General features: G+C 36.9%; 1 protein-coding gene and 1 pseudogene across 4 annotated transcripts in view; one reads left to right on the plus strand and one right to left on the minus strand.

Annotated features, from left to right (window-relative positions):
• The window catches only part of Cntn5 (contactin 5), a 1,232,986-nt gene that overhangs the window by 810,691 nt on the left and 394,781 nt on the right, over positions 1 to 27,514 (minus strand). The gene's annotated exons all lie outside the window — the stretch shown is intronic.
• Positions 1,415 to 1,787, plus strand: LOC110301419 (eukaryotic translation initiation factor 1 pseudogene; annotated as a pseudogene).

The following is a 27,514-nucleotide window of genomic DNA, read 5'->3' on the forward strand; positions in this document are numbered from 1 at the left end:
AAAGGATGTCACATATTACCAATATACCAATAGTAATTAATTCCTGTCACTTTCCTGTAAAATGTAATACACACTGATTAATTTATTCCTACTTAATATTTGAGAAAATATCATCTTATTTCTGTGTAATGGGCACTTCTTGAGATACAGAAATATAATTATATAGTTGTCATATAGAGAGTAATCGTATGAAAAAGTTTCCTGGAAACACACACACACACACACACACACCACACCACATTCATGCACACACACTTGTATACGCACACACACACACACACGTATATACACACATGCACACACACTTTGCTGAATAGTTCAAAAGGCTGACTGATGATAATTGCAATTGTGGGAAGTGGGAATGAGCATCAAGTTATCCTGAACCCTCTTTATTTCACTTAGAATCTTTTCGTAGACCACATTTGTCTTAACTGACCTTCTCTGATCTTTGTTTGACATCACATTCTCTGACCTTTATCTGACCTCACATCCTCCGGGGCTGGGGTTGGGGGTGGGGGAAGCTCACCTTAGCTTTTGCAGTGTCTTCTTAGCAGAACAGTGGCTATCCCCAGCTCGGTAGCTAAGAACATCCTCAGAAAGCACCTGGCATCAGTGATCACAGCCCTATCTCTTCTGAAACCTGCCTGCCTGGTGTTCTCTTGACGATTTTGTTCTGTGACTGAGACTTTCATGTAATGCTTCTTAGGTGGAACATATTATTTAAAGGCAAACTGATTCCATGTTCCTAATCCAGGGTCACTAATACATGGCTTACAATATGATGTCTCGAATTCCTTTTACACTAAGGGGTGTGTTTTGCTGTAGTTAAAGTACTACAAAACCTATTCATTGTCCAGGGGTGATTATGGCCAACTTCTAGAACAGTTAGGAAGGAAAGCATCAGAAATGAATTTTGTAAACCTAAAGAAAATTCAGGTGAAGAACAGGTGAGCTGCCAGCACCTACAGCCAGAAATCATGCCTAGCCAAAAGCACTCACAGGAGTCTGCAAGGGATGGTTTTTATTAAGAGAGAGTGAATTTGTAAGTGGTGCTGATTGATTAAATAGTTTTCATATTTACACTTTGGAATTTGCATTAAAAGAAATGCTCATACAATGCAAACATATCCATTTAAATTTAATTTATTATTAGTCTTGAGTCTTAGGGCTATACTAGTTTAAAAGGCCAAGGACTGGCTGAGCATCCTTTATTTCAAAATGCATCTACTTGAAATGTTTCAGGCCCCAGTCACTGAGAATCTACTGACTCAGTTACCTCTCCTTTGAACCTCCTCACTTCCCTGTACTCAATCTCTAACCCCTGCCCCCTCCCCCCCCACACACACACCACCTGCCTTCTTCTGCAAGCCCATTCAGCAAGCTGTATCCACTAAGCAAAAGGAAATCACACTGTATGTCTATTATCCAGAACTTCCAATTCTTTTACCCCTTTGCTGATGCAAGTAAGGGTGATAACCTACTTCCTGTCCCCACAGAGGATTATATCCATATAAGAATTCAACAACAACAACAACAACAACAAAATGGCAGGAAGATCCTTACTACTGCCAAAGGGATCTCTGCTGATTATGATTAAAAGAAACTACTGAAGGGATTTAAGAAAACTTGCCTGCATCGTTACTGTAACTGAGCATCCAGAATATGGAGAAGTAATTCATCTTCAAGATGACCAGTGCAAGAACACATGTCAGTTCCTGATAGAGACTGGCCTGGCTGACAACAATCAGTTCATGAATTTCAAATGCTTATGGCTCTCTGAAGCTTAAGGGAGGATTCCCTTGAAATGAATAGTTTTCCCTTCTGTCTCTTTTTACAAACTAAAAAAAACCTCACAGCTTTTACAATGCAACCATGTGGAGGTCTTCTTTCTTCCTTTCCTACCTCCTTCCTTCCCTTTCTTCCTCCTACCTTCCCTCCTTTTCCCCTCCCCTTCCCTTCTTCTTTCTTTCCTTCCTTCCTTCCTTCCTTCCTTCCTTCCTTCCTTCCTTCCTTCCTTCCTTCCTTCCTTCCTTCCTTCACGGTCCACCTCCTTATTTCCTTTCTTTCTTCTCACCCTTTCTGTCTTTCACTTTTGCGAATTTTAGCTTCTGCCTCACAAACTTATAAGGCACATTATTCCAGGAGAAAAACAAACAACTAGTATTTCAAGAGGTAGTTAGTGCATCCTATAAAAAACACAATTCCAATATTACAGCTGAGGTTGAAAATGCCACCAATCTGATTAAACTGCAATGTCGATAGCCTTAAATGTCATCTCTTTCTGACAATCTGTACCACAGGTTATGACATCCTTTCAGGCAGAAGAAAATTTTATATTCTATAATAAAGTAGTTAGGCTTTTGTTACTTTGTTTTTGCCTTTCAGAATGAATTTAGTTGAATATTTGAATAGTCATTATCTAATTTGATAGAATGTGAAAACCTAAATACTGTCCAGATTGTTTATAAATTTTTTCTCAAAACATGTATTCCTACTTCCGGAAATCAAAAGGAATATAGTTTTAGTAAATTTAGTTACAGTATTATTGAATTCATTTAGACAAACTTATTTGGATTAATCACTTGGAACTTTTAATAGAAATCTTTTCAATGGAACTGTTAAATAGATTACAGGTTCACTCTTGTAATCCCAGCTAGTCAAAAAAGGAAGTTAGGAGGATTCTCATGTTCAATTTAAATTTATTTAAAATTTAAAAAGTAATACTTAAATAGAATGTGTACAAGTATTTGCCACATTAAAAGTGGCACTAAAATACTATTTTATGGGAATAAAATATTACACAATAGTACATATTTCTGTTTAAGATTAGAAAGTTCATGGTATAATTATATAATGATTACTTGTATGTTATTGAGATTATCTAGGTTTAATTACCTTCAGAAATGTACTACTCTGATAACAATTAATACAATCAATCACTTTACATATTTAACTCTAAATAGTTAAAATATTTGTGATATTTAAAATTCTGATATATACTACCTAGAATTAAATGAAATTAAACGAAATATATAAGACAAATGTGTCTTTCCTCAATACCAACTACATGAACCTGCTGCTGTGTTTAGAAGCTGCAAGTGAACAAAGATAATTTATAACTTAAATGATTTATTAATTTTTCATGATACCGATGTTTCCTTGCAACATGGGGGAAAGAGCATTTCATACAATCTGAACCTCAAATCTTCAAAGCAGTTTACTTCAGTTCTCAAAGACACTCAGAACACAGGAAGGATTAACCAAGCCAAGGAGAGGGTTAACACCACTTGTTTCTTCTATGCTCTATTCCCATCAAACCAGAAAATGGCATGAATTTTAATTTATCATTTTACATTTTAATACACAGAATTGACCTAGCACTCACTTAGATGAATGGGTTTTACTCTATTTCTAGATTAATTCGAGCATTTTAGTGCTGAGGGGCTAAAAGAAATCCCAAACACAATTTTAAACCAAACAGAAGAATTATGAAACTTTCAATAGGAAAGCTCTCAATGCAGCATGGCATATGGACTCACAGGGGCTCGGAAGTGTGAAACCTGCCACTAGACACATAGAGATGCATGTTTCTTTTTACAGTGTAGAATGCTTGTCAGTGGCTGAAATGAGCCACATTGCTTCTTTTCCCCACATGGTTGATTTTCAAGCAAAGTAGTGATTGTTTTCATTTGTAATATGTATTGACTATATTTGCTATGAATGTATTTGCTTCCATTGGATTATTAAGTACTTTGAGAAAAATTTCATCTACACCATTAGAAGTACCTGTTCTGCCCAGACATGGTGACACACATCTTTAATTCCAGTACATAGGAGGAAGAGGCAGGTGGGTCCCTATGAATTTCAGGCCTATCTGGTCTACCTAACAAGATCCTGGCTAGCCAGGGATACATAATGAGGAAATCTGAGACTCAGTTTTAGACGAGGATCTCAGCTTTCTGCTTTGAGTTTGTCTACACTGGCATGAATTTTTAAACAGAATGTTTAAATCACAAATTACATTCCTGTATTATATAGTTTTTAGCCACATATTCAGGCTATATCTCTTCTCTATCAAAGGTGATGTATGTCATAACTTAAGAAATAAATTTTTAAGAGATTAGTACTAGCTTATATTTAAGGAGCTAAAAATTTTCAATTTGCATTTGGATGAATAAATTAGCTAACCTTCATACACACTATACACATTAAACACACACACAGACACTGGTTCCTCTTGGTCTATGGGGACACAATATGATCTCTCATGAATGCTAAAAGTCAAGGCCACCACCAACTCCTGTGTAAACTATGGCTTTCCTACATATAGGAAATTGATCCTCATAGCTTTGGTATTGAACTTCCTGGAGCAAAGAAGACACACATATATACCAAAATGCTGGAGTTAGATGGGACTTATCCTCTGGTGGAGACACACCAGCTGCTCAGAAACTTTACAGGTTTATTATATATGTTAAACAAGGAGGCAGATTTCCTATAAGAGGTAAATAAGAAGGGGGTTAGAGAATCTCAGTGGGGTGTCTCTGCATGAGGGCAGCTTGAAGTCATTCTGGATTGGGAATATATTGTTAGTGCCTTCTGCATTCAGACCAGGGAAGACATTGCTATTACTGTGGCTCTGAGGAACTGGTGTCCTGGGTCACAACCATACCCATGCCAGTGATATACATTCACTCAAGAGCTCATCCATCCCCCAAAGATGTACTAATTTATAAATTAACCACACTGTGTGACTAACAGAATGCATCCTGGTAGGGTGTTTCTGTAGAAGAAAAGTGCTTGCCACCAAAACTTTCAGCCTGAGTTTAATTTTCAAAGCTCATATTGAAAGAAAAAACAAACTCCCTCAAGTTGTGCTATGACCTCATGTGTGCTTCAAAGTATACATGTGCCTACACTTATGCATAAACCCAGGCCCACAAAAACAATAATATTCAGGTATTCATTTATCATAAAATGGTATCAAAACCGCATTAGCTTGAAATGAAGTTGTGAGAGGCTTCATGCAGGGATAACAAAGTTCTCTAAAACTTAGAACTTCTAATACAACTTCCGAAGATAGACTGTTTTAGATAGACACTGTCCTAGCTAGCCTTTTATTGCCATGGTAACACACCATGGGAAAAGCAGCTCCGGAAGTCAAGTGCACCCTTCCATTTCCAGCTCTATCCTGGAAGAAAGTCACGGAGGGAACTCAAAGCAGGAACCTGGAGGCAGGAACTAAAGCAGAGGCCGTGGAGGAGTGCTACAACTGAAGCAAAGGTCATGGAAGAGTGCTGCTTACTGGCTTGCTTCCTGTGCTTTCTTATACATCCCAGCACCACCTGCCCAGGGTTGGTCCCACTCCTCTTTGGGATAGAACTTCCACATCAATCATTAGTCGAGATAGTAATCCTCAAGCATGCTCACAGACCAGGAAGGTGGAGCCACTTTCTCAGTTGAGACTCCATCTTCCCAAAGGAGTCTAGGTCGTGTCAAGTTGACAAGAGAGAGAGAGAGAGAGAGAGAGAGAGAGAGAGAGAGAGAGAGAGAGAGAGAGAGAGAGATATTTCTTGGAATAATGGCAATTTTATCAGGCTATTGGAATAAGCACTTATTGAAAATACCACAGATTTGGTTATAGAATTTCAAAAACCAGTGGTGACACAGCTGTCCTGCCACTGTACAAATATCTTTTGATTCATTGGCTTTCTTGCGCTGTAAATCTTTAAATCAAAAATTGCTCAATTTACTCAATGGTGCATTGACAGATTAATCTTGACTATTCTTCACATAAACTTTATCTTAAGCATGGAGTTTGCTAATCTTCACTTGAGAAAAAGTATAGTTGCCCTATATAGAGATTTGAAGGTTTTATTTACTATTTAAACATTTACTGTAGTCACATACAATTTTTTTTTTGTTGCAATAGCCAGAGAGCAATTACTCAGCACATCAAGAAATTGGGAATTATTTCCATAGTATATGACTAAGAAAAGTCTCTTCTTCTTCTTCTTCTTCTTCTTCTTCTTCTTCTTCTTCTTCTTCTTCTTCTTCTTCTTCTTCTTCTTCTTCTTCTTCTTCTTCTTCTTCTTCTTCTTCTTCTTCTTTTTTTGGCTTTTTGAGACAGGGTTTCTCTGTGTAGCCCTGACTGTCCTGGAACTCTGTAAACCAGGCTGGCCTCGAACTCAGAAATCTGCCTGCCTCTGCCTCCCGAGTGCTGGGATTAAAGGCATGCACCACCATGCCAGGCTAGAAAAGTATATTCTTTAAATGACATTTTATTTATACTTGTGTCATTGAATGTTTTGTATATGTTTACAATAGTTGGCAACCAGTGTTTGTAGCTACAGATACCGAAGGGGGGGGGGGAATCAACTCCTGTAACATTCATTTTTAATATGCCAAAGCTTTTTTACTAAACAGTAGAATGAGTGTAAATAAGAGAAAAACAACTGTCTCCATGGGGAAAAGAATGCATTTTCACATAAGATTGATCTTTTTGATTAAAAACAAAATATTTTTAGAAAGAGACAAAATAAGTATTTTTTTAAACTGAAAGATGTGTCGGGATTACCTATTCTGGGAACATTAATGCATTGAAATATTTATATTATGTACCAGATTTATTATGTGTGATTTACTTGAGGCTTATGCTTTCTGAACAGATTAGTTTAATAGGGATATCAGTGCTTGACCTTGAGCGCAAGGTCATTTATATAAAGGGACCTTGTAAAGACACAAAACAAAACCACATGTGATTTCCCTAACTTTTTTTATAACTTGGAGGCATAAAGATGAGGAGATGGTTAAAATTACTGGAAATAGCAAAATGCAGTTTCAGAAGGGGATAAGGAAAGAAACCAACATATCTGCAAGAACACTGGATTCTACCTCACGAGAACTTATTTGCATGAAACTCAGCAAAACTTACAGCCACCAGAACTTATATAAACTGTAGGTAGTTTTGTTACAAACACTTCAAAGCAAAATTTTTGTTATTTACAGGTAATGTACAAGCAGGTTTCTAAAGCCTGGCGCATTAACTTTTGAGTTACTGGTGAAGGCTAGCTTGCTGGTGTCTATGGATATGCGCATATCAGGCAGCATGCTCCAAACCTGGAAGAAACATGGAAATTTCAAACTATTTATCTGTCTGAGTTTATGCTCCACATAAAACTCTCTCCAATATTCTTTCCTAAGAGTTTTCAAATTCACGGCCAAATTGAGTTAATTTGATAGTGAACACTAATCCACCTGACACTTAGGTTTTATCATTAGTGTGCAGTTTGAATAAGAATGGCTCCATGGGTTCAAAGGGAGTGACACTATCTGAGGAAGTATATCATTGTGTGTGGGCTTTGGGGTTTCAGAAATCCAGGCCAGGCCCAGTGTTCTCTCTTCCTGCTGTTCCTGGGTCTGGATGTAGAACTCTCAGCTCCTCCAGCACTACTATGTCTGCCTGCATGCAACCATGATTTCTGCCATAATGATAATGGTCTAACACTCTTAATTTTAAGCTAGCTACAATTCGATGGTTTTCCTTTTAAGGGTTGCCATGGTCAGGTTGTCTCTTCACAGCAGTAGAACAATGACTAAGATAGCTAGTACTGACCATATTTGCCTGTGATATTTGAAATCCATTTGTCTTATCCATTCTTTATATTTTGATCCATCTCAAAACAAATGGCAGACAAGCGAGCCAGCTTTTTCATCATTCATCGAAACTCATTGTATTTTTCCTTCAGAGTAAAACGGACCTCAACTGAACAACATAAGTCTCAACTGCATGTATACAGAAAGTATGTTTTTATTTGCTTATTTATTTTTCTTTGGCTTTTCTATAGTTTATCTCCAGGTAGAAAATGTTGTTAAGCCTGATAATGGTATCTCATCTCCTCAGTAATAAACCACATTTTCCCCTTCCTTATACCACATTTGCTAGTTAGCCGGAATTCCAGACTTACAACAGCTCTGCCACTCTAGTTCTAAAACAAAGAAGACAGAGGGTCAGTCTTTTAAGCAAGGTCAAAACTAAATTAAAGATAATTAGACAACCAACCAAGCTTTGCCATATACAAGCTTCTCATTATCCAGATATCCTAAGTACCCAATTCATCTGGAAAAAAACATTGGAAAACAAGGAACAGAGTTTTAATCTGGTATTGATAAAAAGTAGAATTCTGCTGTCAAGAATACAAATATAATATGTAAGCAAAAAAGTAGGCGTGGTTGACCAAGGCATTATGAATCATAGAGCTATTAATATACTCTGGAGTGTGCATTATCTCTTTCAGGTTTAGACCCATTAATGAGAGTAATATAAATAAATATATTTGCTTAAGTTTGCAAATTAGGGTGGTATTGTGGTATTGTTCAGAGTGGAACAGGAACAAAAGGATCAGGGTGTAGAAATGATTAACCTAGGGATTATTAAATAAGCCTACTATGCGCCATAATTAAAAAAAAAGAAAAAGAAAAAAAGCCAGGCGGTGGTGGCACATGCCTTTAATCCCAGCACTCAGGAAGCAGAGGCAGGTGGATTTCTGAGTTTGAGGCCAGCCTGCTCTACAAAGTGAGTTCCAGGACAGCCAGGGCTATACAGAGAAACCCTGTCTTGAAAAAAAAAAAATAGTTACAGGCTGAAGGAATTGACTAAAAAGTATAAACAATCAGATTTGAGTGGTATCATTCACTGGAATAAATGAGCACAAGGACTGCATGTATCACTACAGGGTGTTCAAGGAAGTTTTCAGCTCAGAGAATAGAAGGAGACAAGTCACTCATGATCAGAAATGTAACCCATCTGAATGGGAGAAAAGAGAAATGGTTTTTTATATCATATTTTCTTTGTACAATATACTGTCACAGCTGATTAAAAAGAAGTTGAAAATGAAAACTTGAAAGTAAATTTCAGTTAGAAAATATTAAAAATCTATTAAAATGTAGCTTAGGGCTTCTAAATGCTGGTTTCAGAATCATTTGGATGGAAAAAGTCAAATTTAAAAAAAAAGGAGAATATGAGAGAATGCATTTGGCTTGAACTCTTTGAGATACAGTTTATAAAATTTTCTATGTGGCTCTGGTGAAAAGCTCTTAGAGGGAACCTCTTATAAAAGAAGTAACTCCAGTAATACTTCTTGGCATTTAGGATTGACGAGTCAGTGTGCTTTGGCAAACGCAGTCATGAATTTGAAATTAGGATAATTCTCCTGAAGATTTACTACATAACAACAGGTGTCACAAGGAGAAAATTATGAAGTTCAGGTGTATATACAGATAGCTAATCTATTTGCATCACAAATTGCTGTAAACATCAAATACTTTAAAAGTTGAAGTAAAATACTGGATCAAAAATAAATATGTTTTTAAAATTACTCATATTTGAGTAAAATAATGAATGCCTTAGTATATGTGCATATATAGGCACTCATAATACTTAACATTATTTATACAAACATATATATATATATGCATATATGTAAATATGGCATATAGATAGATGGTACATGCATTTGAGTATGTGTACAATGCTATCAGTGTCTGAATCCAGGCCCTTGTATGCTGTAGACTAAGTTTCTACCACTGAGCTACATCCCTAGCCCAAGATATGCAGCTGGTAGTGAAAATTTATAAATACTAGTGTCTTAGTCAGGGTTTCTATTCCTGCACAAAACATCATGACCAAGAAGCAAGTTGGGGAGGAAAGGGTTTATTCAGCTTACACTTCCCACACTGCTGTTCATCACCAAGGAAGTCAGGACTGGAACTCAAGCAGGTCGGGAAGCAGGAGCTGATGCAGAGGCCATGGAGGATGTTCTTTACTGGCTTGCTATGCTTGTTCAAACTTCTCTTCATAAGACTTAACCAGAGAACAAAGTCTCTGTTGGGCTTTTTGAAACTTCCTTTGTCAATACAATTAATCTGAGTCTCTTCACCTTAGCCTCAGGCAGATTTTTCAGACAAGGGCAAAAAGTAATCACATTCTTCACCAAAATACCACAAAACAGTCTTTATGCCACATTCTGAAACTCTTCAGCTTTGAAATCTGTTGGGCCAGGTCAACACAGTTCAAATTACTCCCAGCATCAAAGCCTTCCATATTCCTACTAGGATGACCCATTAAGCCCCATTTAAAGCATTCCACTGCTTTCCAAATCCAAAGTCCCAAAGTCCACATTCTTTCAAATAAAAGCATGGTCAGGCCTAGCACAGAAATACCCCACTCTTGGTACCAACTTCTGTCTTAGTTAGGGTTTTACTGCTGTGAACAGACACCGTGACCAAGGCAAGTCTTATTAAAAACAAACAAACAAACAAACTAAAAAAACACAACATTTAATTGGGGCTGGCTTATGGCTCAGAGGTTCAGTCCGTTATCATCAAAGTGGGAGCATGGCAGTATCCATGCAGGCATGGCACAGGCAGAGCTGAGAGTTTTATGTCTTCATCCAAAGACTGCTAATGGAAGACTGACCTAGGGTGAGAATATTAAGCCCACACCCACAGTGACACACCTACTCCAACCAGGTCACACCAATTCCAACAAGGCCACAACTCCAAATGCTGCCACTCCCTGGTCCAAGAATATACAAACCATCACAACTAGCTATAACCTCAAACAGCATTAGTATATGATGAAGGTCTATGATTTTGAATATATTAGGCCACTTTTCTATAAAATTTAATTGTAAATATTATCTTTGACAGAACTTCAGATAAAGGATTGTATAGGGAAAGTAATGTTGTAGAAACTCAAAGGAAAGGAAATGACAAAATAGTGAGTTAACTGAAATATTATATTAGGAATTAGAGCCTCAGGTGACACAGGGTTGAGAAAGGATTTCCACAAACAAAGGGACTGGACAGAAGGTGCTGTTAGGATAAGCTGCTGTGATACAAGGTTGGAATCCAAGGAGGATTATTTCAACATTTCTAAAGCAATCTAGATTTTGTTTTTCTGTAAATTGCTAAGCCAAATGATTTAGAATTTTTGTAACTTCATAATACAGATTTAATTCGTAACTGTCTTGAGCACTTGGTTAATCTGGGAATTGCAGTATTTATATTCTGGTTTGTGACCAAGTGTGTGAGAAGCAAGTGAAGGGGACACATATTTATTCTGGCACATGGTAGAGGGTACGGGCTACCTTCAGGGAAAAAATGGAAGTAGGCAAAAGGAGGATGAAAAGAGCAGACAAGAACTTGAGCTGTGTTATCAATCTCAAGACCCTCCTCTATGACCAATTTTCTCTAGTGAATTCCTAACTTCTAGATATTCCACAAGTCCCCAGAACAGTGCCAGCACTTAGGGACCAAGTACTCAGTCACCTGAATATGTGGAGTCATTTCAAATTCAAACCAGAACAACTCTCTGTCTTAGTGTTTTAAGAAAACTTGCAGGGGGAAGAAATTCCATAATATGGGGTTTGGCTAACTTTGAGCTTCTCATGGCAGTGAAGACTGAGGCTGGATGATTTCTTTATTTGAGGCATGCAGCATTTTCTTAGTGCTGGGTTATTTATACAGTAAATTTCCACCCCAGCCCCAGTGAGTTAGTGAGAACTAGTTCATCTAAAAACTGTCTACTATAGGAAATGATCTTGACCTACTTATTTATCGTGCTTTATGTGTGTCATAGGAGTCAAGAATACCATGTCAAACAAAGGAGAGAAATAAATTCTTGTCTGGATAGAAATCATCTTTCCAAGAAGAGGAAACACCAAGCTTGTGATAATTGTTATGGGGCTATGATAATTAAAGGAGACTATGGACATTGTTATCAAAATTCAACCTGTTATATATTTAGCATATGCCTGGAGCTGTTGAAGATTTTATGTCTTAGATGCTATGCATACATAAAGGAATAGGGTATAGTGATGTTAAACAGGTCATGGTAACATGGGTTTCACATCAACAAGTATGTAAGAATAGTGTATACTCTTCATCCTTGCCTAATCTACCTTCTTACTGGTGACAACAAATTATTGATCAAGTAAAGAATCTATTGATGCTGCACCTGAAAGTTAGATAGTATCAAGCCAAGCCAAAGTAATGAGGTAGGAGTGTGATTCAGACAGAGGGAACTCAAAAGTAATAAGCAACTTCATTTCTAACAAGATTATGAAACAACTTATTTAGGCTCTGAATGAAGACTCCATCTACTCTTTGACTGACTTTGGGAGACATTTTATCTGTGGGAAGCAGATGGGTGTTTTATGGAGTTATAAAATATCATTGTGAGTTATTATTGTGTTACTTTTTATTGCAGTTTGAGAATGGTATTTATTACAAATTCTATATTGCTTCTAGTTTTTGTTAGTAGCATTACTATAAATATAAAATGTACTTATTGTAGTTACCAAAGATATAGCTGCAGCTTGTGGAATGGGACTGAGAAGCAGAATTGCAAGGCAAAGCAATGGTCAAGTCATCAATGATGGCCATCTTGGGCTCCTGGAGACTAAAAGCAATAAATTGTAGCTGTCAGCGTTTTACTCTTTAAGAATTCAAGTCTATGGAGTGGTGAAAATCGTGTATCTATTTACTTACTGACTATTTTTGTGGTGTTGAAGATTGAACTTAAGGCCTTTTGAATGTTAGCCACATGCTTTAACAATAAGCTACATCCCTCACCAAAGAAAGAACACATTTTGAAAGCTCTATCTGTACATTTAATTCAAATATGACTTTAATTCTGGATGTTCTTTAGTTCTTGATTATCGTGTAACATTTCAGTTTTAAATATAAAATACAGACATTTCTGTTACTTACATCACTAAATATGGGTCCATTAAATGTATACAATATTTAAACTTTTTGGAACAATGCTTTTGTTTAGTAAAAAAAAAAAAAACAACTAAAAAAACAAAAACAAAAAACAACAACAAAAAACCCTGCAACTTTTCCTTGTTCTGTAATTTTAGTAGATTTATTTATATCTGTATTGTGTATGTGTATGAATGGTGTATGTGTATGAATGTATGCATGTATGTATGTGTATGACACATGTATAAGGTTGCTTAAGGAAACCAGGTGAGGGTACTAGATCCCTGCAGATGGAGTTACAGGAGGCTGTGAACCTCTTGACAGGGATGTCAGATACCTGGGAAGAGTACAAAGTCCTCTAAACCATGGAGCCATCTCTTTGTCTGACTTGTTTTGTTCATGTAAACAGATTATTCATTTCTATAAAAGATATACCTCTGTATGCTTTTGATTTCTCAAGTTATGAAAATACTTTATAAGAAAATTTAGAAAATATCTGGATATTTTAAGCATGGCTTTCTATATAATGCCAAAAGACAATACAAATTTAAGCAAACCAAAACTCTGTAGATGTTAATTTGTCATTAAAAAGGAAAGGACTAAAGCCAGACAATAGTCAGGTTTACTGCTGTAGCTGTCATTTGGGCCTTGAGATTTTTGAAATTAATTGAGATGGCACCAATCCCTATTAAGTGGACTTCATTATTTAAATCTTCCCATGAAGATCGTATCATTCCTGCAGGCTAAGATACAGCTTGTTCATGGGGAAAAACCATCTTAAAATCTAGAGATATCGCAGATAGATTTATTTTCCATTTCCTGAAAAGATCTGAAGTTAGTAATAGTCAGGAAATAACTTTGGCCAAGACTTTACAACACCAAGAATATGTGGGTGAGTACTAAAGAAACAGTCTATTTTCTTATATTTCAGGACACCAAGAACTCTTAGCTTCACTACATAGAGGGCATATAGGCTTACTTTGACCTATAATGCATATTTAAATGTATTCGCTACTTTATTATGCATGCTTATGCTTAATAACTTCAACATAGAACATAAATAAAAATATGTGATGGGTATATTGGTGATATGAAATGAAGATCTACATCTCTTTAAAAAATAGCATATCTAGTATAATATCAATTCATTCCAGAGCAAACATGTGCTCATTTATCCCTAATTTCCCTAGAAGAAACAGTTGCTTAATCTTAGAAAATGAGCACACTTTTGAAATCTGTGATTATGCTCAAAGGCAGAACAGGATGCTTCCCAAATGCTTACGCTGAAGAGAGGAATCACTAATGGAGTCCAATGTATGCTTAGCAAACTTCTTCTCGCTAAGATACAATCTTTTTTTTTTTTTTTTTTTTACCACATCTCTCGATAGCTGTATTTGATGGGAGAAAACTGCAGACCTAGTTATAGTTAAAGTTTTTAATAAACAGAACAACAAAACTGCACTGCCTTCATCATGATGTTACCATCCTGTTTTATATTCTATTTGATTAAGGTTTATGGACAATTTTTTTTATTTAAAAAATTAGCTAGTTTTATTTTAAAACAATACTTCCCAAAGTCTGTGGCCATGTAATGAGACTGAGTTGTAGGTCCAGGGAGGTGAGAACTCTGTGAATATTTTCTTTTGTATTCACATTTATTTAGAGTATCAGAGTTAATTTGTAACAAATAAAAAGTTCAGAGTTTTCATTTCAGATGCCCAAAGCAGATGTTCAGTGAATATTTAAAAATTGTGCAGAATGGTAATCAGAGTATTAAGAATTCCATTTTTTTCCTCTGTATAGCTCTGAAGGATTCATCCAGTCTCAAATATTTCATGGCCATTGCTAAGTGAGTGTACTGGTCTACTCTATCATTCAAGTTGCATTAATGAGTCCAATTCTTCATCAAAAGTCAGATTCCCTAGAATCTTTGCCTGTTTACAAATCAGATTTTTCTGTGAACTGGTAGGCAGTCAAAGGCAATCATGGGATTGGTATAATAGTAAACCAGGGGAATATATCCCACAAGCCTGAGCATACTTTCAGCTCTAACTTTCTCCTTTTCTGAGTGACAACAGCCTTATTACAGCTGAATTCCTCAGAAAAGAATGATACACTTCAAATATTTATGCTCTGTTCATCACCAGGGTAATTGGAACTAATTAAGAATGAATTTGAATTAATGAAACCCAGAAAGTCAAGGATTTATTTTAGGGTATATCAGTCCAATGTTGAGAAGAGCAGTTAAAAAACTAATGGTGTTTCTGTTGACATTTTTGCTAAAGTGTAACATGTAGAAGAAGAGGAATGAAAACACGTGGTTCTCTCTCTCCCCTCTGCTATTGTTTCTACTGAGTTTTCTCAATGCATATGCTCAAGCTTCTGCCAGTTCTGCTAACTGAGTTGTGAGATTCCATAGAGGGGTTTGAGTCTTAACCAATTTCTAGTGTGAACAGAGCAGTGCTCACAAGAACTGCAGTGTTGGGCTGGGTTATCAGGATCCACAATGAGGAATCAGATTATATAAAATATACCCAGTTGTTCAATTACAACAGCCACAATTCCAGTGTCACTGGTTACAATCATTACTAAATCATTACTAAATAATGCCTTTTTTTTTTTTTTTTTTTTTTTTAGGTATTTGGAGACAGGGTTTCTCTGTATAGCCCTGGCTGTCCTGGAACTCACTTTGTAGACCAGGCTGGCTTCGAAGAGTACTTGAGTGTTAGGCATCAGTTCAATACAGTTATGAACCTATACTAATTATGAAGTGAAATAAAATTCACTTATCATTGATTACACTATCATAGCCAGATATAATAACAGACTTGTATTTTAAGCTCAACATTTTAAAGAAGGTAATATGCTCAGACAAGCCTGAGCATTATTATAGAATATGCTAATATGAAAAACCATGTATTTGGAAACAAGGTATCACAAAATCAGAAAAACAGATGTGGCAAAGAAAAATGCACATTTTAAGAGAAAACACAACTTAGAGCAGGCTCTTTTACACTCAAGAAACCCTGTTGCTCTGATGCCCCCAAGAGTCTAGTAAATACATAATGCTTCCTTATTGAACCTTTAATGATAGTTACTGACTGAATGTTTATATAGAAAGATACTTTGAATTTATTCAAGGAACTAAGCAGGTACATTCTGCAGGCATATTTATCTATGTTACATTCTATTCTCTTCACACATTCTTGTGGGAATACAAGAGACCTACCAAGGACATTTAATAATAAAGAAAAATTTATTATTTTTGAAGGGTGGTTAAGGGGGATACTCCAGGTTTCCCGGAAACTAACTATGGAGTCCACACTGACTTCATGCTTTTAGCAATCCTCCAGCCTCTGCCTCCTGATTGCTAGCAGTATAAGCACTAGCCATCATATTCAGCTTGAAATACACAGAAACTACAGGTAAATGGCCCAAAGCACTGAGATTAGTTAGAAAGCTACTATATGGATAAAAGGTTATTCTACAAAAAGTGATAGTAGAACACCATGCACAGGGGACTGTTCTGGATTTGGTTAAACTGCATGTGAGACACTGAGGGTCCCTGCCCCCAACTGGCTTTAATTGGTAAAGTTGCCAGCAGTTGCTGGACAGGGAGACAGAGGCAGGACTTTAGGATTTGTGAATAAGAGGACCAAAGAAGAAGGATGGAGGCTTGCCATTGTCAGGAAAGGAATAAGATGCAGGGTTGAGAGCTATAGAAGAGAACACTTACAATCATGTAAGAGCCATGGAAGAGTCGCCCCAGCCCCATCACACCCATATGAGTCTGGGATAGTAAAAATGGGATATAGATTTTAGTAAGTAATAATTCAGGAGTATAGGAGGGGGGCTTAGCAATGTTAAAGCTTGGCAGTGGCCCAACCATTGCACTGTTTAAGACATATCAAAATAGAAGGCTGCATGCCTGTGTTTTCATTCAAGAATCCAGAGCATTTGGAGGGACATCAAGGGAACTTGCACTGTCACAGCACAGCTGGGGAGAGCAGAGAGGATTAACCAATTACCTCTACAGGGGACTGTGAAAAATATCACTGAGACTGTGACGTCCCAAGGGGATAAAGCAAAAAACAAAAACAAAAACAAAAACCCAAAAAACAAAAAAAAACCCAAAACCCAGAAAACAAAAAAGTGAGTGAGTGATAAAATGCTGTGATACTGTGTCAGCATGTCCATGTTCATGGAGGAGTTTCATGTATGTTTACTAGGGAAGTCATTGATATAATACAAGTACCAGGGGAGGGAAAAGCATTTTTTTTTCCAGGAATGATATCCCAATCCTAAATAGTTGTACCTAAGCACATGTTAATAAGGGCAGTTATTAGACTCATTATTATATAATATATATATATATATATATATATATATATATATATATATATATATATATATATTTATCACTCCCTTAGGACAATGTCGCTTATTCTTCTCTATGTGCTTCATTTCTTCTGCATTCCCTCAAAAACACTTAAGCCCTTTTACTTATCAGTAGTCATAAAGCTGCTCTTATTATTTCAAAACTGGGAACATACCACAAAGGCTTCATTGTTTTTTTTTTTTTTTATTCTGTCCCTTTTTTTTTCCGAGACAGGGTTTCTGTCCCCTTTTCTGTAATAACAGTTAGATATCTAGTAGATTTCTACAGGGAATGGCCAGCTCACCAGTGAAACAGGGGAAAAAAAGTACTGGTGTTGGATTGGGTTCGACATACCATTTCATATTTTACTTCAAACACCTTACTGAGTCAAATACGTCAAGCATTCATATGTTTTATGTTCAGGACATCTAAAAGTACAATTATTTCTCCTATATTCCCACGTTACTTCTTTTTGGGGGTGGGGGTGGGGGAAGGGTTCGAGACAGGGTTTCTCTGTGTATCCCTGGCTGTCCTGGAACTCACTTTGTAGATCAGGCTTGCCTCGAACTTAGAAATCCACTCTGCCTCCCGAGTGCTGGGATTAAAGGCGTGTGCCACCATGCCCAGCTGGCTCCCATGTTACTTCTTATGTAATCCCATTTCTTCTATGGTACACAGCCTGCTTAATATACTTCAAATGTGATCAGTAGGATGAGGTAGCCAACAAAGGCACTTGACCCAAAGCAAGCCTGAAAATCTGAGGTAGATCCTGTAGTCTCACAGAGAAGGAGAGAACCAACTCTTAAAGTTGTCCTCTGACCTCGACATGTTTTACATGGCAAATGTACTCAAACACACATAATCTTAAGAAATGAATATAATTTTAAAAAATTAAAAAGAGACGGAAAGGGAGGCTTCTCCAGGCGGGAAGGAAGCAGACTAACGGCATGTCTGGGAGTCTCCCCACCTCTGCTCCTCCAATTCCAACCTCCCCCACAGTCTTATTCTTACTCTGAGGCAGACCAGTTGCTGAGGCCTCCCCTCAGCCACATCCCACCTCCAGTGGCCCACACATATCTTCACTTCCTAACGTCCAGCCCCTGACTCAGGCATTGATCCCAAACACCCAACTCCAGCAAGAATTGTCTGGAAGCCACAGGCTACATGTGCTGGAGTAGCACTTACTTTGACTGCAGCTCTCCTTCACCTCTCCCTCTAGTCTCTAATCCTCTAGTCTCATCCCCAGCTTTGGAGCAGAACACCTGTTAAGACTGCCCCTTCTTTTTCCTGCATCTCCAGGGGATTGCACAAATCTTCCCTCCTGAAGTCCCCTCCCTGACCTCATTGCAGTACCCAAGCTCCCAACTCCAGCAGCCACTCCCTGGGAAACCCCAGGTCACTCAGAGAGTGGAAGAAAGTGAGCAAGCCAACTCTAGATCTTTACCTCTCACTCCACTCCTCAAATCAGTTTCCCCAGTCTCATTCTCAGCTCTGAGGCAGACTTGTTCCAGCTTCTCCTCACTCTGTGTTCCCATTCCCAGGGCACAAAGGAGATCCTGGTGGAAGACGCTCTTTCCCCACTTCTGTGAACACACCGTTTCCCACCTCAACTAATTATTCCTTAGTGTCAGCTGCTAATATCCAGAAACATATGGCTATATCTTAGTACCCCTGAAGGCCTTCCTGCCCAGAAACTCAAAGCCACCATACTTTCCTAAGAACCACAGGGAACAACAGAAACCAAGGAACAAAACACCTACACACATATGAACATACCCCCCCATACACACACACACCACAACTATCACCACTACCACCACCATTAATAACAAAATAACAAGAATCAACAAACACTACTCATTGAGAATTCTCAAAATCAGTGGTCTCAATGCCACAATAAAAAGCCATAACTAACAGAACAGATGTGAAAACAAGATTCACTATTCTGTTGGAGCCAAGAAAAACACCTGAATATAAAATATAGATATCACTTTCTGATAAAAGAAAGGGTAATGATTTTTCAATCAAAGGGACCTAAGAAACAAGCTGGAGCAGCAATCTTCCTTTCTGCCAAAATATATGTCCAACCAAGAGTAATAATAAATAGGGAAGGACACTCCATATTTAAAGGATTACAGAGGAGACAGGGTCAGACCCTACATACTTAAAGGAAAACTTCACCAAAGTACATTGGAATTCTTAACATCTATATGCCGTGCACAGGGGCAGTGAAGTTTGTAAAGAGAAACACTACTGCAGCTTAAATGACAATAGACCCCCACACACTGATGGTTAGAGAGTTTAAAAGGCACATCAGAAAAACTAAACAAAGAAATGCACACAGTATCCAATGTGTGGTACCGACCCACAGTCTTCTGGGCTCCTCCAAATTTTGGATAGAAAGTTTTATGGGTTGGTTGTTGTCCCTAATCCTCCACTGAGGGTCCTGCCTGGCTATTGGAGGTGGCCTCTTCAGGTTCCATACTCCCATTGTTAGGTATCTATGCTAAGGTCACCAGCATTGACTCCTGGGCTCCTCCCCTATCCCAGGTCTCTGGGAATGCCTAGAGATTCTCCCCTCCCTGCCACCCTTGGCTGATGCAGATTTCCATTCATTCTCTTGGCCCTCTAGGCTTAAATCCTGTTTTCACTATCTAATCCTGCCTCCCCAGTCCCCCCACCCTCTCTCGACTTCAGTTCCCTCTCTCCCTGTGCAGCACATGACCATTTTGTTTCCCCTTCTAAGGGTGAGTTAAGTACCCTTTGTTGGGCCTTCCTTCTTGTTTAGCTTATATACGCCTATGGGGTTTATCATAGGTATTCCGTAATTCATGACTAATAACTACTTATCAGTGAGTACATACTGTGCCTGTCCTTTATTTGCCTGCAAAATTCATGATGTCCTCATTTTTAATAACTGAATAGTAATTCATCCTGTAAACGAATTCCATCATGTAAATGAATCACTTTTTCTGTGTCCATTCTTCATTTGTGGGACATCTCGGTTGCTTCCAGTTTCTGTGTATTATGAATAAAGCTGCTAGGAACTTAGTGGAGCATGTGTCCTTGGGGAATGTGTTGGAATTTTGATGGGGATTGCATTAAATTTGTTGTTTTCTTTTTCTAAGATGGCCATTTTCACTATTTTAGTTCTACAGATCCATGAACAAGGGAAATCTTTCCACCTTTTGATATTTTCTTCAATTTCTTACTTCAGAGACTTGAAGTTCTTATCATACAAATGTTTTACTTGCTTGGCTAGAGTTTAACCACTTTTTTTTTAATAATTCCTGGCTATTGTGAAGGGTGTTGCTTCTATAATTTCTTTCTCTGACAGTTTGTCATTTTTGTAAAGGAGCAGAACTGATTCATTTGAGTTAATTTAATATACAGTCACTTTATTGAAGCTGTTTATTAGCAAATGAGTTCTCTGGTAGAATTTTGGGAATTGCTTATGTATACTACCATATCATCTATGAATAGTGATACCTTGACGTCTTCTTTCCCAATTTGTCTCCCTTAATCTCTTTTTGTTTTCTTATTTTTCTCACTAGAACTTCAAGTATCATGTTGAATAGATAGGGAGAGAGTGGTTAGTCTTGTCCATGATTTTAGTTTGATTGCTTCAAGTTTTTCTCCACTTAATTTAATATTGGCTATTGGCTTGTTGTATATTTCTTTTATTATATTTAGGCATGTGCCTTGAGTCCCTGATCTCTCTAAGACTTTTAACATGAAGGAGTGTTGAATTCTATCAAAGGCTTTTTCAGCATCTAATGAAATGGTCATGTGATTTTTGTCTTTCACTTTGTTTATATAGTAGATTACACTGATGGATCTTCACATAATGAACCACCCTGAATCCCTGGGATGAAGCCTACTTGATCCTGGTAAGTGATGTTTCTGATGTGTTCTTGCATTGTGCTTGCACGAGTTTTATGGAGAATTTTTGTGTCCTTGTTCATAAGTTAAATTGGTCTAAATTCTCTTTCTTTGTTAGATTTTTGTGAGTTTTCTGTGTTAGGGTAACTGTGGCCACATAGAATAAATTAGATAGTGTTCCTTTTTGTGTAGGTGTGGAATAATTTGAAGATTATTGGTATTAGCTCTTCTTTGAAAGTCTGGTAGAATTCTGTACTAAAACCATTTGTTCCTGGGCTTTTAGGGGGTTGGATCACTTTTGTTTATTGCTTCTATTTCCTTAGAGGTTTTGGGGACTACTTAGATAGTTTACCTGATCCTAATATAAGTTTGGTATGTGGTATCTGTCTATAACTTAAACCATTTAGTTGAGATCTTTCTATTATGTGGTGTACAGATTATTGAATAAGACCTAGTGATTTTTACTTTTTTATTTATTATTTTTTCTCAGTATCTGTTATTATGTTTCCATTCCATTTCTGATTTTGTTAATGTGAATACTGTATCTTTGCCTTTTCTTTAGTTTAGCTAAGGTTTTGTCTATCTTGTTCATTTTCTCAAAGAACCAGTTCTTGGTTTTGTTGATTCTTTGTATTGTTCTCTTTATCTTGAATTGATTGCTATCAACCCTGAATTTGACTGTTTCCTGCCATAGACTCGTCTCTGGTGTGTTTGCTTCTTTTTGTTCTAGAGCTTTCAGGTATGCTGACAAGTTGTTAGTATGAGGTCTCTTCAATTTCTTTATGAGGACACTTAGTGCTATCAATTTTTCTTTTAGTATGCTTCCATTGCTATGTCTCATATGTTTGGATATGTTATGCCTTCATTTTCATGAATTCAAGAAAATCTTTAATATTTTTATTCATTCCCTGATCAAATTATCATTGATTAAAGAGTTGTTCAGTTTTCGTGACTATATGGGCTTTCTATTGTTTCTGTTGTTGTTGAAGTCCAGCCTTAATAAATTGAGATGATCTGATAGGATGCAAGGAGTTATTTCAATCTTCTTGCATTTGTTTAGGCTTTTTTTTTGTGTGTGTATGTGTGTGTGTGTGCCCAATTAAATGGCCAGTTTTGGAGAAGCTTCTATGAGGTGCTGAGAAGAAGGAATATTGTTTTTGCTTTGGGATAAATGGTTTTATAGATATCTCTTGAATTATTTGATTCATAACATCTATTAGTTTCATTGCTTCCTTCTTTGTTTCTTTTCTGTTTCCATGACCTGTGAATTGGTGTGAAGTCTGGTGTTGAAGTCCCCCACTATTATTATGTGGGGTTCAATATGTGATTTGCGCTTTAGTAAAGTTTCTTTGATAAAGGTGGGTGCCCTTGCATTTGGGGTATAGATGTTCATAATTGCAATGTCATTTTGGCAGATTTTTCCTTTGATGAAAATGAAGTGTCCTTCCTCATCTCTTTTGATAACTTTTTGTTGAAAGTCTATTTTATTAGATATTATAATGGCTAGTCCAGCTTGCTTCTTGGGTACTTTGGTTTGGAAAATTTTTTTCCAGCCCTTTATGCTGAGGTAACATTTATCTTTGTTGCTGAAGTTTGTTTCTTCTATGCAGCAGAATGATGGATCTTGTTTATGTATTCATTCTGTTACTCTGTGTCTTTTTATTGGTAAATTGAGCCTGTAGATGTTGAGAACACTGATGACCAATGATTGTTAGTTCCTGTTATTTTGATTTTGGAGGTGTTACTGTGCATTGTGATTTTTGTGTTTTTCCTTTGGTGTGGTATGATTAGTTTATTCTATTTTCTTAGGCATAGTTAACCTCCTTATGTCAGAATTTTTATTTTAGAATCCTCTGTAGTGCTAGATGATATTGTTTAAACTTTGTTTTGTCACGGACCACCTTATTTTCTCCATTTATGGTGTTTGAGAGTTTTGTTGGGTATAGTGGTCTGGGCTGACATCTGTGGTCTTTTAGGATCTGTAAGACATCTGTCCAGGATCTTTTGGCTTTTAGAGTCTCTGTTGAGAAGGCAGGTGTTATTCAGATAGGTCTGCCTTTATATGTTTATTGGCCTTTTCCCTTGCAGCTATTGGTATTCTTTCTCTGCCATGTACATTTAGTGTTTTGATTATTTTTGTGGTGGGAAGATTTTCTTTTCTATCCCAATCCATTTGGTATTCTTCAAACTTCTTATACATTTATAGACATCTTTTTCTTTAGTTTGGGGAAGGTTTTTTGTATGATGTTGTTGAAGATGTTTTCTCGTCCATTGAACTGGGAATCTTCACCCTTTCTTTTTCCTATTATTCTAAGATTTGGCCTTTTCAGTGTGTCGCAAATGTCCTAGATGTTTTGAGTTGCAATTTTTTTTTCCATGTGGTATTTTGTTTGACTGGTACATAGTTGATGTATCTATTCCTTCTAATGGCATCTTCTATGCCTATCCCTTGCATTCTGTTGGGGATACTTATGTCTGTAGTTCTTGTTCTCTTTCTTAGGGTTTCCATCTCTGGTCTTCCCTGCATTTATGTTTTCTTCATTGCTTCAATTTCCATTCTTAGGTCTTAGACTGTTTTATTTATTTCCTTTCCCTGATTGTATTTTCTTGTATTTCTCTAACAGACTTTTTGTTTCCTCCTTAAAGGTTTCTACCTGTTTGATTGTGCTTTCCTGTATTTTTCTAAGAAATTTATTTATTTCCTTTTCTAAGGTTTCTATCATCTTCATGAGATGGGATTTAAGGTTCACAGTCTTGCTCTTCAGCTGTGTTAGTGTATCCAGGGCTTACTGTAATAGAAAAACTGGGTTTTGATGGTGCCATATTGTATTGGCTTCTTTTGATTATTTTCTTGCACTTGCCTTTCACTATCTAGTTGTCTCTGGTGTTGTTTGGCTTGAGTGTCCTTGGTTGGTGTAGGACTTTCTGGAGGAAAGACCTCCAGGAACTGTGTGCCTTGTGTTTGAGTAGGACTCCTGGAAGGCAGGCAGAGCTGTGGGTGGGAGCATGGCATACTATTTCACGACTACTGAGGTGCAGGCACAGACTGCAAGATGGAGTTCCTACTGGGTGAGACAGAGCCCATGGTTGCTAGGCTTGCTGGAGTCCCTGCAGTTGGGAAGATTAGAGTAGGAAGGTAGGGTTTTCTCAGCTGTGTGTATAGGATTACAGACTGCCTCTTTGGAGGAGCTGTGAGGAAGGGCTTGATATGCTGTATGCCAAACACCAGAAGCCCCATTTTTTTTCAGTTTATAACTAACAACAACAATATCAAGTTTCATTTCAATCAAGTCTCTGACAAAAGTAATTTTTCTCACCCACCACAATTATTTTCCAACTTTAATGAATTTCATAATTTTAAACCATTCACAAATGGGTGCTTCCATTCATCTTCTTTACAGTCATTCCTTCAAATAATAGCCATTGCCCTCTGGTTTTACACCAAGCACCTGCAGTGAGTTTCCTTCTAGAAATCTGGCAGTCAGACCAAGTCCCAGAACTGAGCCTTCTGTGAAAATCAATATAGCAGCTCATGCATGCATGTTCTCAGTGTAATTTTGTCATTTGTGGCATGGCTTAGAAGGTTCAACTTTTTGTCTACTTCCACTTATACTACTGGCACCTTCTTTTTCACACAATGCCTCAGCTGACAGGAGCCTTTTTGATGCAATACATAACCTTCTTGTGCTCTGCTAGTTTTGGAGGGCGTGGTTTCCATTTTACACACACACACAAACACACACTCAGTTCTTCCCCCTGACCCACCTGTTTTCAGAGTGTTTCTCAGAGATGCATGCCTTCATGTATAGGTACATTTACCATTATATTCTTTGCATATCTCCACCTTCATGTATGGACTCTCTATGGGCACGTGAGAGCAATTACCCAAATGTATATAGCTTTGACCCAGGCACCATTAAGAAATCAGTTGGAGAGTGTCAAGATGAAGTTTTTACTATAACTTATCCACATGTTAATAAGTTGATAATGCAGCTATTAATTGACTCTTAACATTTTCAATGTTTAATCAATTCTGTCTCACAATCAACATAATTACTTTATTCATTCTTTCTTTTATAACTTTGTGGAAAACTTCATTCATTGATTCTTCCAATTTCCCTTTTTTTTTTTTTTTCTTTGTAGTGTACACTGTATGGTGTAAGCTTTGGGTGCAAGAGAGATAGTCATTAAAACTGATTTTCATATTTTCATGACAAACTATCTATCTAGCACAAAATACTGAAAGATTTCAATGTATTAAAGGGCCACTGAGATTTCAAAACTCATTTATTTGCATCTAATATTTCTCATAAATGATTTTTTTCTCAGAACTTTCTGTATAGACAAATAAAATAGGGGGAATTAACATTAAAATTACCTTTCTAAATGAAATTAGACAAACCAAGTTTTATTTTTTCATTGTAGAATATGTTGCAAGTAATGTCTGCTTATTGTCTTAGTGTAATTTTAATGTAAATTTATACATTTATAAACTACATATTAGAATCATACATGTTTTAGAGTTCATGTAGATTAACATTTAGAGACTAAATAATCACATTTAGTCACGCAAAGTTTTGTCAAGTTCCTAGAAAATATGTTAAGAAGAAGTCACAGTAAGAAACATTACATTGATTCAAATTCTTGCAAGGAAATGAAGAGTAAATTGTATTCCTAGAGAAATAGAAATTATTTAAAATTACTGAGTTGAAAAATATATCTGATTTGTGTGTGTGTGTGTGTGTGTGTGTGTGTGTGTGTGTGTGTGAGATACTAAATATTGAACTTAGTCCTGATGAATATCAAGAAAGTACAATCTAGCATAGAATACATGATTTTGGATCCATTACAATTTTTGTTATCAAGTTGCTAGTTGCTAATATATTTGAATTTCAATGGCTAAATTTACTATGATATTATAATTTCATATAATAACATCAATAATAACACTCTGAAAGACATAGCCCTTGGTGCTTTCCAAGAGTTATGTTTGAAATTATGTTTTAGTGGAAACAGATTTACGGAACCATACAATTTGGTAAATTTGATTTTTCTTCCCTGCATAAACATTTAAAATAGCAGGAAAGGGTAAACTGTAACTGGTAAGCTTCCTGACCTCCTACCCTTGCACAGTTAATGGATTCGTACAACTGAGTTCTACCTAGTCTTCACATGATAGATTGAATTATACTTTTTTGTTTACTTTTTACTTTCTTGGGAGTTTAGAGAACTTAAGGCAGAATTTTGCTAAAATACTTAGCAGAGCTTCTTTGCAATAGATGTTGACAATCCCTAGAGCAGAACACAGATCTCGACCAACTTTGAATCTTAATGGACTGTTTTCAATCCTAAAAGACAAGGATTCCATGCTATCGGAATTCATGTGAGTTTTCCTTATCTCACATGCTAACATGACTGAACTGAAAAACCTCTGGAAAGAACTGAAAATTCTCCTTTCATACTGAACATAGGTTTGCCTGGCTTCCTTCATCTTTATTCCAATAGACCTGTCATGTTGCCAGACATACAAAAGAACTACAAACATTTGTGGAGATGACTTACCTGGGTCCATGATTGCTTTTATTGGAATATTCAGTTTAAAAGTCTAGGAATATTTCTTGAGATTACAAATTTTAATTCTATAAATTGTAAAATAGCAACATACAACTTGCCACACATTATCAGTTATGAATATTCAATCACTTATTGGATACTATGAAAGCTTCTTGTCATCTCTAGTAAATATCAAAACAAAGTACAGACTTTCAAGCTCAAATAAGGCAGCATAGAAAAACATTCATTTCAGAGAAATATATATTTTGAGATAAACTATTTGTCAAACTACTACTGAGCCCAGAATGGCCTTGGTGGGGACAGAGTGACATGATTCCTGCCCCTGGGACAAGGCCCTTCTTGATGTTGATGGCTGCTGTAGGCATAAGGCTTGCTTGTATAACAATAAACATATTTTCTGGAACCTGTACTAGCAGTGAAGGACTCTTTCCTTTTTAGGAATGTTAATGTTAATGACTCCATGACAATTAGAGTCAGCATGAGTCCAGGAGTTGAGCATGTGGCTATGTCTCAACAAAATAGTAAATGTTAGGACCTTCAGGACAACTTGTAAGAATGTGGAAAAGAACTCTAAATACATGTTTTTGAAAATATATAATTTCTCTACTATGCAAAAATTTATGAATGCAATATGAATTATGATGGGCTTCATGAATCTAAAGGAACAGAGGCAGCTACACTATGAACCAACTTGTCAGAAAGATACAAAGGCAAGGAGATACAAAGACAGACAGATTTCTGAGTTCAAGGGAAGCCTGGGATACACAGAGTCCAGGTCCAGGCATGGTGGAAATGGTAATTTCAGGACAGGGTCACATCTACTACCTTATCATCTGATTAATAAAGGCAGGCAGATCTCTGAATTATTTTGCAATGTTAAAAGAAATGTGTGCTTGCTGTCTCCTAAGAATT

This window comes from Mus caroli, unplaced genomic scaffold (genome assembly GCF_978045245.1).
Source record: "Mus caroli unplaced genomic scaffold, Mus_caroli_1 scaffold_11, whole genome shotgun sequence".
Lineage (NCBI taxonomy): Eukaryota > Metazoa > Chordata > Mammalia > Rodentia > Muridae > Mus > Mus caroli.